The sequence below is a fragment of the Physeter macrocephalus genome, chromosome 8 (assembly GCF_002837175.3).
Source record: "Physeter macrocephalus isolate SW-GA chromosome 8, ASM283717v5, whole genome shotgun sequence".
Taxonomy (NCBI): Eukaryota; Metazoa; Chordata; class Mammalia; order Artiodactyla; family Physeteridae; genus Physeter; species Physeter macrocephalus.
The window spans coordinates 123,044,016-123,055,678 of NC_041221.1; the positions used below are offsets into that span (position 1 = coordinate 123,044,016).

The 11,663-nt window shown below is 40.3% G+C and overlaps 1 pseudogene; it reads right to left on the minus strand.

Annotated features, from left to right (window-relative positions):
* Window positions 1-7,808: 7,808 nt before the first annotated feature.
* On the minus strand, window positions 7,809-8,784 carry LOC112064712 (40S ribosomal protein SA-like; annotated as a pseudogene).
* Window positions 8,785-11,663: the final 2,879 nt, after the last annotated feature.

An 11,663-nucleotide genomic window follows, 5' to 3' on the forward strand; every position in this document is an offset into this window, starting at 1 on the left:
ATTTTTGTTCATTATCTTATCTCTTCTATTTTCTCTAAATTCATTCTTTATTTTCTGACCTCTGAAGTACTAACCTCATTAATTTTTAGCCATTTTTCCAATATAAACAATTAAGAATATAAACTGTTCTCAAATACCACTTTTGGTATTAAATTGTCATTCAGGTTTATGTATTTTTTTATTTCCATTATGATTCCCTATTTGACCTATGGATTATTTATTCATTTGTTTTTAATTTCAAAAAGTCTGGTTTTCTTCTTAGTAATTATTCTCTTATGTAAGTCTTGCAAGCTTTATAATTCTTTTTTATTGTTCTACCACTTCTTGGCACTGAGTCCTTTTCCCTAGTCTCTCCTTTTCTTTTTTGATTGAAGTTCCAAGAACTCAGGGAAAAAAATTCTTCAGAGGTTTTCAAAATGTTGACAACTAAAGAGTAGAAAAGATCCTCAGGAAAAACCCAAAAGTAGAGAAGTGTGTTTTCAATACTATTTTCTGAGAAAAGCAGAGATAGTATTTATGGATGAGCGTCCCCCTCCCCTCCCCCACCTCCCACTCCACCAGGAACAGAGAAATACAGTCTCTCCGTAAATGCCTGATGAGAGAGTGCCTCTGTTTCACAATACCCCTTAGACTCATGCATTGCTTATGGTTGGAAATTACAATGAGGGTCTATAAAACACACTGAGTTTTAAGAATATCTTTTTTATTTGACATAACTGCTATGATGTCTCAGGATCTGTGTGTTGTAAACTTTAGGAATGTTAGGCCAGTGACAAGATATTATGTATCTTCCTAGATTTTGAAAATTTAGAAACTATGGACTCAATGATGGATGAATCCAATTTTGGAGATCATGAAATATCTATACTAGATCCAGCGGAGGGAGGACAGCTCAGGACACAACTGCTGAAGAAGGAATTGAGTCATGAATTAGGCACATGTATTAGTGTCCTCTATTGGTAGGGAATATATTCAGACATGAACTGTACTAAACACTTAATTTCTACAAGATGAATGATATAATTTGTGGGCTTTAATATTTTTATGAAAAATTATTAATAGAAAAGATATTCATCTTGTTTAAATTTGGGGCCCTTTTTGAATTGATACAATTAGTGAGGAATGCAGAATTGTGAATTGTTCATTGTATAACCTGTTTGAATACAGTAGGTTAGACAACATAGTTAGGTGTAAAGCAGAATAAAAAGAAACAAAATAATCAAAATTTAATGTAACTTTGCAGTTAACTTAATGGATGTCTTAATATGACCCATTAGAGATTTTATTGTACAATAGCAGAAAAACATTCTTTGCAAGCCAGAACTGCCCAACTCATCACTGACCCCAGACAATCATGTAAGAACTATGTACCTTGAGAAGCAATTACATAGAGGGAGATGAAGGACTTTCTGATACCCTACTGTGAAGAGGAGAGACCAGATATATATCTAGTTTCCAATGGGTTTGACTTTTCAGCTTAACTGCTTAAAATACACACACACACACACACACACACACAGCCCTGGGGAAGGCAAGTAGGGAAACACTCTTCTAACCACCTGTGATATTGTGATTTTAATAAGTAATATATATTGAATCTTCATCCTAGTCCAAGCTCCTGGCACAGAGCTCCTAAAACCCTTGGAATATCCTAAACGATCAGAGAGATAATGCATCTTTTGTTGTGTTAATAAAGTGACTTTTGAAATGCACCTAAAGATGCATTTAAGGATGGGGGCTGGTTCCCAGGAGAACCAAATATGTGACTTCAGGGATGGAACTTTCAGTGCCACCACCTCTGACCTCCAGGGAGGGAAGGGGGCTAGAAGTTGAATCAATACCCGATGGCCAATGAGTTATATCAGTCATGCCTATGTAATGAAACCTCCATAAAAACCCAAAAGGATGGGGATTGCAGAGCTGTCTGGTGAACACGTGGATGTGCTGGAAGAGTGGCAAACTCAGACATCATGGAAGCTCCTCATCCTTTCGCCTCATCTTGTCCTCTGAATCTCCTCTATCTGGCTATTCCTGAGTTATATCCTTTTACAGTAAACGAGTAATCTGGTAAGTGAAATGTTTCTCTGATTTTTGTGAGTTACTCCAGCAGATTAATCGAACCCAAGGAGGGGGTTGTTGGAGGCTCCAATCAATAGCCAGTAGGTCAGAAGCACAGGAGCAACCTGGACTTGCAATTGGCATCTGAAGTCACAGGGAGAGGCACTCTTGTAGGACTGAACCCTTAACCTATAAGATTTGACACTATCTCCAGGTAGATAGTGTCTGAGAATTGCCTGCTGGTGAGGAAGTAAAACCACCACACAAGTCAGAATTGGTATCAGAACTGTACACCACAACTCAGCTCTTTCATAAAGGAAATAATACCAGTCTAACCAGGTCAATTCCATGCCACCAATAGAACTACACTTACAGTTGGATAGGCTTAGAGTAAAAGTAAAAGTCAAGTGTAACTATATGGCTTTCACTAATACTTTCTTCTCAGAACATAAGAAAAAAATTCATTGCAAGGAGTAGGTTTACATGATTGCAGCCCCTAATCATGTAAACCTACTCCTTGCAATAAATTTATGTATATATATGTGTACTATAATTATCCTCAATTATACATAATCATCCTTTCAAGTCCTATAACCATAAAGTAGTAGAATTTTAGTATAAGGTAAGAAAGAGGCCCCACTTAGAATTTAAGCTAAATGCATGAGCTCCAGCCCAATTTTCAAGAGAGTTCTGCACTGAGGTAATAGGCTTTCATCTAATAATAAAGCAATACTATATTCATCGTTTACAGCTCTCCTTTATGTTTATACCTCTTTCAGGAAACTCTGTGATGAGGGTAAATTGGCCAAGGCAGAATCTTGGAATTTCTGAATCTAGTCTCTATCCCATAATGTCATCTTAATATATAACATCATCCATCAAAATCTCACTCAAATCTGAATGAACAAACACACACACTCACATGTGCACACGTACACTACTACACATCGCTTCAGCCCACCTCTGAGTTTACCTGGAGAAACATCAGACAGCTCCCAGCACACAGACAGCTTCTGCCCTGAAGCAGTGTGTCTCTGAAATTCTCCGCCTGGAAGCCTCATACACTGCCATGGGAGCTTGCTCAGTCCTGGGCTGAGCAGCCTGTGGTACGTGGGATTTAAGGCCCTCAACAGCACCTTTCAATCAGGAAGGGATAAATATCAGAGAACAGGCATCCCAGATTTCCCATTTCAATGTGAAAAAATTCTCGACATGGAAATTCTTCCACGTTTCCTCAGAGGGTATACAGTCAGGAATAGTTCTCGGACTTGAGTTTATTATATGAATGAAATAAGGTCCCACCCCCTTCAACAGTCCATTAGGATATCTCCTTGTTTTGCTGTTATAAATATTTTTCTCAAAAGAATGCATTTATGAAGTATCTGTTAGGGGCTGGTGGAAGGCTTGCACCCCATGGCAAGAGAGAGTAGTAAGATTCAGGATGGATAGGAATTATGTCTCTTTTGCCAAGCACGGAAAGAGCAATTTTGGAAGAGGAAATGGGAAAAAAAGAACACACAATATTTCAGGATTCTTTTCAGGCAATAGAGAAGAAAATATAAGAAAACCAAGGTTTCAACAGAAGAAAAATAGCACTAACAGACATGTAATGGAAAGAACTACAAGAAATTAGTCTCCCAGTATGCCAAGCTAGGAGTTAGAAGACAATGTTCAAGTATTAGATTAATCAGTTACTGGATATTTGATGTTAATAAAATGACATAATATTCCTGAGTCTCAGATTTTCATCTACAAAATGGGGACAATAATATTCAACTTATAGAACTGTGTTGATGACTAAAAGAAATAATTTATGTAAAAATGTTATAAACTTTAAAAATGTATGCAAATGTTAGAAATTATTATAATCGATCCATCTTTAGACATGCAAGAAAAAAAATCATTTTTTTTTAAATGGACATAATGCAAAAAGACTAAAGTTCTAAACCCCCATGTTTAATTAACCTAGCCTTTCTAAGAGCAGGCATGCTACAGCATTGTTACCAGCAAGTCTGCTCTATCAATGCCATTGTTTGGTTATCAGTTTGTCTATTCAACTTGGCAGTGAACTTTTATATTTACACAATACATATCAAAACCTGTGTTAGCTAAGAGGTTGTAGAGAACACAAAGATAAAAGTGCAGAATGAATTGAACATGAAACAGAAAACAATCTAGTTCAACAAAGAAACAGTAATATTTGGCCTTTATCTGGAAAAGATTTCATGTCTAAAGGGTCTTTTTCCTTAAATAAAATGCAACAGTATTTTATGTTTCCTTTTATTGGACATTACATACTGGTAGACAATAAGTCAAAGAGGTGATGAGGGTAGAAAGAAAACACCTAAAATTAAGCAAAACAACAACAGCAAAGCAACAACAAAACAATTGGATTAATTCCCTTTTTAGGGGCCTAAGAATGTACCTCGTTGCCCAGAGAATCCTCCTCATTTCCTATTAAAGGTGATGAGTACTTTGCTGGGCTATCTGGTCTAATTGTAGAACTATCATATCAAATGATAACCATTAATAACTACTAATATTACACATCGTGAAAATGAAGGTCAAATACTACAGTTTGAATGTTAAATAAGGTTCAGAATATAACTAGCTTTTAACAGGGCAAATTTTGCTCATCTTACAATAAATTTACTCTAAAAATGTGCTCCTAAACCACACAACCAGCCATACTTTCTTTTCCAGTGTTTAGTACTGGTGACTGTCCTGTCATCATCATGGAACCTAGCAGGAACTGAACAGGACCCTGTGGGGCTCCTGGGCACAAAGCTTTTCTTTGTCCCCTGTTTCTTGTTCGTAGGAAATAGGCTTCATGCAGCCTCCAGGACCTTCCCTGAGTTCCAAAGGGCCAGTTCAAACAGTTGCTAATCACAGAAGGGAGGGGATGCAGAGACAAAGGAAAAGCAGTCAAGAAATAATAGTGCAGCCTTAGGGCAGGGTCCTATCTCAATGAATATACATAACAATATCTTTGAGCTGTTTTGCAGATACTAAAAACCCCACCAGGTGAAAGAAATTAACTGTATGCCACCCACAAGTACATAGACCCCAGACTGGTTGGAACCAGAAGGCTGATGATGTTGACTCCCAATTATCTCACCACCAACCAATCAGAAGAATGTCCATGAGCTGATCATGCCCTCCTCTTTGAACCATTACAATAAAACTCACTACCCCCTCCAGGTCAGGACACAGTTTTGAGGGCATTAGCCTTCTGTGGCCCCCTTTGCCACAGCAGAATAAAGAGTAAAGCTATTCTCTTCTACTTCACGCATAACTCTGCCTCCGAGATTCAATTTGGAACCCGTGTACAGAGGCTGAATTTCGGCATCAATCACTGAGTTTCTTTTCTAACATTCAACATCATGAGGCTCAGTACATTACAGTCTATCATTATAAAGTCAATCCTGCAATGATTGCCTTCTCCTCATCCCCAAAAATCAGGTAGAGAATTTTCCAAAAGAGGTCAAAACTTTTACTAATAATAAAATTTTCTAATGCTGGTATTATGCACGCACAATCAAAGAAGAAACCTAAAGTTTTCCTATGAAAAAGTCCCTCTCCAGAAGATTGCATCTGTGAGAAGATAATTTTTGAATGTCATTAATACTACAGTGTTCTGGGCTATCCTACAGTCTTACCCTTACATCAGCCTTTTGCCGACTGTTGGAAAGACTGCTGACTCTGCCCCCTAATCAGCCATTTGGTATTTGTAATTCTCCCCTTAATGACAATAATGTGTTTGTGGATTGTGGTAGTGAACGTCCCTGATTAGAATGCAAAGGGAACAGAGGGACACGATCTTAAGTCACTGTTTGCCTTAACAGCTACATGTAAACTGCTGTACCAGTTTAGGGACCCAGGCTTCACTAAACCAGGACATCCCAATTTTGGTGGAATGAGCAAATGGGCTAGGATCTGGAGGAGAAGATCCTAGTTCAATAGGCATAGTTGTGAGATGTGGGTGATCAAAGAACTTTGGACTATTACAGATATGAGCACTACTGGAGGGGAAGATGTGAAGAGGGAAAGGGAGCTGAAACTACACTACCTCACTGCTGTGTTCAGATTACCCTTGAATCTAACTGTACCCACCACCATCTGATATAAGCAACGTCCTGAAGCTCAAATATGATTAAATATTGTCTCTGAAAAAGTTTTTAGTAATTGTGAGCAAAAACACTTCTCCCTCAGGGAAGCTTTACAACACTTATTGTCTTCACCAGTTTTGAGAATGAGTAGTGGGAGGTTGTGGGAGAGGGAATGGAAGCCATTCAGGGATCCATGTGTCTGGCTCAGAGGGGAAGCCAGGCTTTGCTGAAGTAACACTCCTCTTTCATAGATGAGTCAAGTTCACACAAAGGTTAAGTGGCAAGCCCAGGACCCAGGCTGCTGAAATCTGTGGCCAGAGGTCTTTTTCAGGCACCACATTATCCTTACAGGTTTGGATACACATCCCAACATTGTTCTCCATGCAAATCCCAGCTAAGGTGGAAATGGAGAAAAGAGAAATCTGCCAATGACTTCTACACACATGACAGTGCATATCTGAAGACTGACTTAGAAATTACCCAAGTGTCTCCAGCTATTTCTAAACATCGTTGTTTGTTTTAGATTCACAATACTGAAATGAAAATAGTTGTAATAAGCTTGGTGACTGCTTACTACCACCTGCCTCATAAATCAGTATAAAAGGGGAAACCTGGGTTAAACCATCTTCCTAAGGAGCAAACAGGTTCTAATAGCTTCACTCCTTCTCAGTGTAATAACTTCTCTTTTAGGAAAGGTCATAGCCTTGATGAAAAATGGAATTACACAGCCAGAAGAAACCATGATAAAGCAATTAATTTACCCCCCACACCCAGAAAGAAGTTCATCCTAGATGGGATTATCTATCACCTTTCATCCATGTCCTTTCTAAAAAAGAGCCTCATAAAATGAGCTCAAAGAGGTTCTTTTATATGACAGCACTTTCACAAGTACTATGGCATTGCACAGATGTAAGGGATTATCATTCTTTAAGGATAAAGAGAGTTCAAAATCTCCAGCAAGAAAAAAATACAATGTTTCTTTCACATTTTCTTCTAGCACTTCTTTCTCATGACTACCCTAAATGTCTCCTTATTCTAATGAATCTATCTTCCCCTCAAGTTTTGTATAAATATTAATAGAAAACAAAATCATAGGATGTTAGATTTGAAAAATATATCTCCTAATTCATCCCTCTGATTTCATAAATGAGGATACTAAGAACAATTGGGGCCATAAACATAAATGTCTATAAGGGCTGGACAGGTAACATAAATAAGAAAATCAGTTGAGTAAGAAAAGTTTGGGGGCCTGAGAAAACAACAGCGCAAGCAGCATGATGAATAGTAGCTAACACACAGGCTCAGTGGAAGAGGCAGTGGAGGTGGGGGACTGTGGAAACTTGGAGAGTGCCAGCCCATCTGAAGGCAGAGAGTCCCCAATTGTGACTATGTGGGAATAAAAGCCCTTTTCTAGCTGAAGTAACAAAAAGCTAAAATCCAAATTTCTGCATGAAAATTTGTTGATTTTAAAATTGTTGCATTAACTTTTAAACACGGAAAATAAATCCACAAACAAATCAATCAAATAGCTGCAGGCCTATTCCGTTCTCCACCCTGCTAGTTCATGACCTCTGGACTCTGTCACATGATTTCTAATAGTCTCTGCTTCATTTTCTGTTTAAGAGCCTAAGGAAGAACAACTTATGACCACTCAGTGGTCATTCCTACCCATTCAGTGGCCTGAGCGGTGGGAGCCACTGCCCAAGTCCTCTCCGAGGCCGGCTGGACTCCGGTTCAGCAAGAACTGATGAATAGGCTGCGGGGGCACCTGTGCCTTCAGAACGGTCTGCCACCGCGGGTTGAAGAGCTGTAAATTCGAGAGTGGGAGCAGTTCATATGCCCTGAATTTCCTCCAGGGCCAACACCTTTTCAGGAGCGACCTGCTCCTCCTTTTCCATCTCTTCAGGGTCTCTGCAGACTTAGAGCAGCTGCGACCTCCCGCAAGTGCTCACGGGAGACGGAGCCGCGCAGGCGTCGAACTTCCCGGCCGGCCTCCGGCACGTCACACCCGCCGAGGGCTGTCCGTTCCCATGCGCGGGATGGCAATGTCCACACCGCGCAGAGGAAAGTCTCCTTTACCTAGAGTGATGGTAGGCAGCTTAACATAACCTGTGAAAGGCTGGTGGTCGGCCCTGGGATCAGTAACCACCGGAAGTTGGTCGGGGCTCCTGGGAGGCTGCCTGGGGCTGGTTAGTGAAGGCTCTGGGAGTGGAGCGCCAGCAACAGGAGCAGCTCCAGAGGCAGCACAGCTGAATTCCTGGAGGATATGGCATGACACCAGCCTGCAGCAAAAGCTTCACCCAGGTCCTCTGAAGCTTTATGATGTAGATGCTATCACTTTTCCTTTTGTAAATGAACTGTTCCATTTGGAAGTCAAGATTGGTGCCACCCAAGTGGGTTCCTGCTGCAGGGACTGTGAGGACAGCCTCCTTCTTTATCCGCAGGACATGAAGGGCTCTGGACGTTGTGAATGTTTCCCTGTTATGAACAGAACCCAGGGCAATGCCGTTTGGACCCGTCTCTGGGTAGCTCAGAAAGGCTGCCACCTTGAGAACTAAATTCCATCCTTTGTGTTCACAATTTGACCGATCAGCACATATGCACTTGGACATTTGTATTAGCCTTACAGAAATGTGAGTGTATGTTTCAGTTGAGCCTTACATTCCTCTAAATTTAACTGAGAATTGACCCTGGGAGTTTGCTCTTTGGAGGTCAGAGATTAAGAATACAGATTTCAGGGCTTCCCTGGTGGCGCAGTGGTTGCGCGTCCGCCTGCCGATGCAGGGGAACCAGGTTTCCGCCCCGACCTGGGTGGATCCCACATGCCGCGGAGCGGCTGGGCCCGTGAGCCATGGCCGCTGAGCCTGCGCGTCCGGAGCCTGTGCTCCGCGACGGGAGAGGCCACAACAGAGGGAGGCCCGCATACCACCAAAAAAAAAAAAAAAAAAAAAAAGAATACGGATTTCAACAACATAATAGCAGCAAACAGACTCAAAGGGAAATTGTAACTGTGATGCTAATTTAGCTAAGATCATGAACATCAGAATCATCTGAGGTTATTCACATAAGAGGGTTACATTTTAAATCACCTATCAGACCTCTCTTTCCTAGGCAGAGTACACCAATTAGGTTTCCTTTTCTTATTTGTTACCTTTGTGTTGTTTGGTTTATTCCCCAGTGATTTCTTTCAAGCTAGGTTTGTCAAAATCCGTACTTGACAAAATGCTGGACTATTTGTTGCTAGCACTAAGGAGTGACTACCAGGCACCTCTTCCTCCTAGGAAATGATGTGCTTGCTTAAATCAAATATTGATGGGGAAAAAAAGCAAACATTAGCAGTGCATGTTTAGCCTGACACTGGATTGGGATAGAATTTGGCCTATTAAATGGACTTTGATGCTTTGTTCCCTACTGCAAAAGTGCCTCCACTCTCAGAAAACAGAAATTGGGGAAAACACACTCTCTGCATAGAAATAAAAACAATGCTCTAATATTAAAGGGAAAACACAATGATAGAAAAGTCAGGAAGCAGCTCAGCAAAGCTATTACCATGCTTATTGCCATTTGAAGGCACAATGATTGAAGTTATTGTCTTAATGTAAGATTACTAAATAATGCATCCCGTAAAGGAGAGACATTGTGTTGGCCATAAAACGTGTTTGACTGCAACAGAATTCATACTTATTTAATGACACTTTAGAATCAGATGGTAATTAAAATCAAGTAGGAATTTTTAAAAGGCAAGAGAATTCAAACACACCAGTATATAAATTGAAACATTCTCTTTGTTTTGCAAGCACATAAAGAAGTAAAGTTCACACAGGTTTTTTTTTTTGTTTTCTTTTTTGGCCCACTGGAAACAGCACAATTTTGACTCCTTGGTATTTCCACTTCTAATTGCTAGGAGGGTTCATTATCAGCTGTCTAAAGTGCGATACATCAACCTTTCTAGAGCTGAGTTACAAAAGACGTTCACACATCTGATGGGCTGCTGTGCTAAATACATCTTAATTTGTGCTGCATCTGCTGTTTTCTAATTTGTTTGTCATGCTGTGAATGCTGCAGACTTTGTTAGAGCAGCTTCCTGATTTTTTTTCTTTAAAAATGCATCAATTCTTCATTAAAAAAAAATGGCTGTCTTCCATCATTGTTCATCTGTTTCTTGGAATGCCATAAACTCAATTCTGTTATGCTCATTCATGTATGAAAAAATCCCGTGCATTTGAATATATGTATGTATTATATTAGAATAAATGCACATGTATTTGCATGTGCATCAAGCCAAGTATTCAGTTTAATCACATAAAGCAAAACAAACTCTTTTCAGCCATTACTGGATGCACAAAGTGACAAACGCTCCAATCTCAGAATTCTGGCATGGATAAAAGTGCTTCAAGTCGCTGGGATCCGCTATGCAGAAGATGGGCGTAAGGGTGGTGCTCTCAGTTCAGACCCAGCTAAGCAGCAGTTCAAGTGGTAAACAAGCATATGCAATTCAGCATGATCTGGAATACACCAGTCTCACAATAGGGAAGTTTAAGTTTGAGTTGGGAAAGAAGACAAATACCACCATCCCAGGCCCATGCCTCCCTCAATCTTTTCACAAATAACAGTGTCAAAGATGAAGGCAGAGCCTACTTCCTGGGCATGTGACCTGTGCAGTCACTTAAGTCTCATACTTAGAAGAGCTGAGATGGGTTTAATACTCAGCTGTTGCTGTTTAGAAATTTTTCATAATTTATGAACAAGGGGCCCTGCATCTTCATTTTGCACTACACCCCGCAAATCATATAATTGGTCTTAGATACAGCATGCATTTTAGGAATGCTGATGGAACAGCTGATGGATTTACTCTGTAGTATGTATTTCAAGCTTTTAGTCCTTTTATCTTTACGATCACAAAAATGTACACCTTGAAATGAAAAAGAAAGGAAGGATAAAAGGAAGAAAGTGGGGAGAGAGGGAGGCAAGAAGGGAGGGAAAAGCAAATAGTGGTTTTTTTGTATCCATATAGTTCTGTGGGGCATGAGGGATGGAAGGCAGCCATTCCTAGGTATTATTTATTATTTCTAAGCACCGAGCTTCTTTGAATGAAACTGATTAAAGGAAAATGCCTTCCACTATAGATTTTGGAATCACCAGCCGAAGTGGCAGTCAAAGTCAGTCCGCAATCTTAAAAAAAAAAATTAAGCTAAATACAATTCAATTTTTTGGATAATTTCCCACCACCCCTTTCCCTTACACACACACACACACGCGTAAAAAATCAGGGAATACAGAGGACTTGGAAATATCGGAGGAGTGTATGGGGCTCTTTCCCTCCTGCAGGCTGCTTTTTGGGAGTGAGGCTGTGAACTGGGCTGCAGTGAGAGGCTGGCATGGAGGCTGCCATCCTTTGTGTATGTGCCTGGCGATAGGGATGCAGTTCAATGCCCTGGATTCCACCGGCCGTACAGGCTTCCGAGAGGGAGGCGTGGACTCCATTTACATAATGCC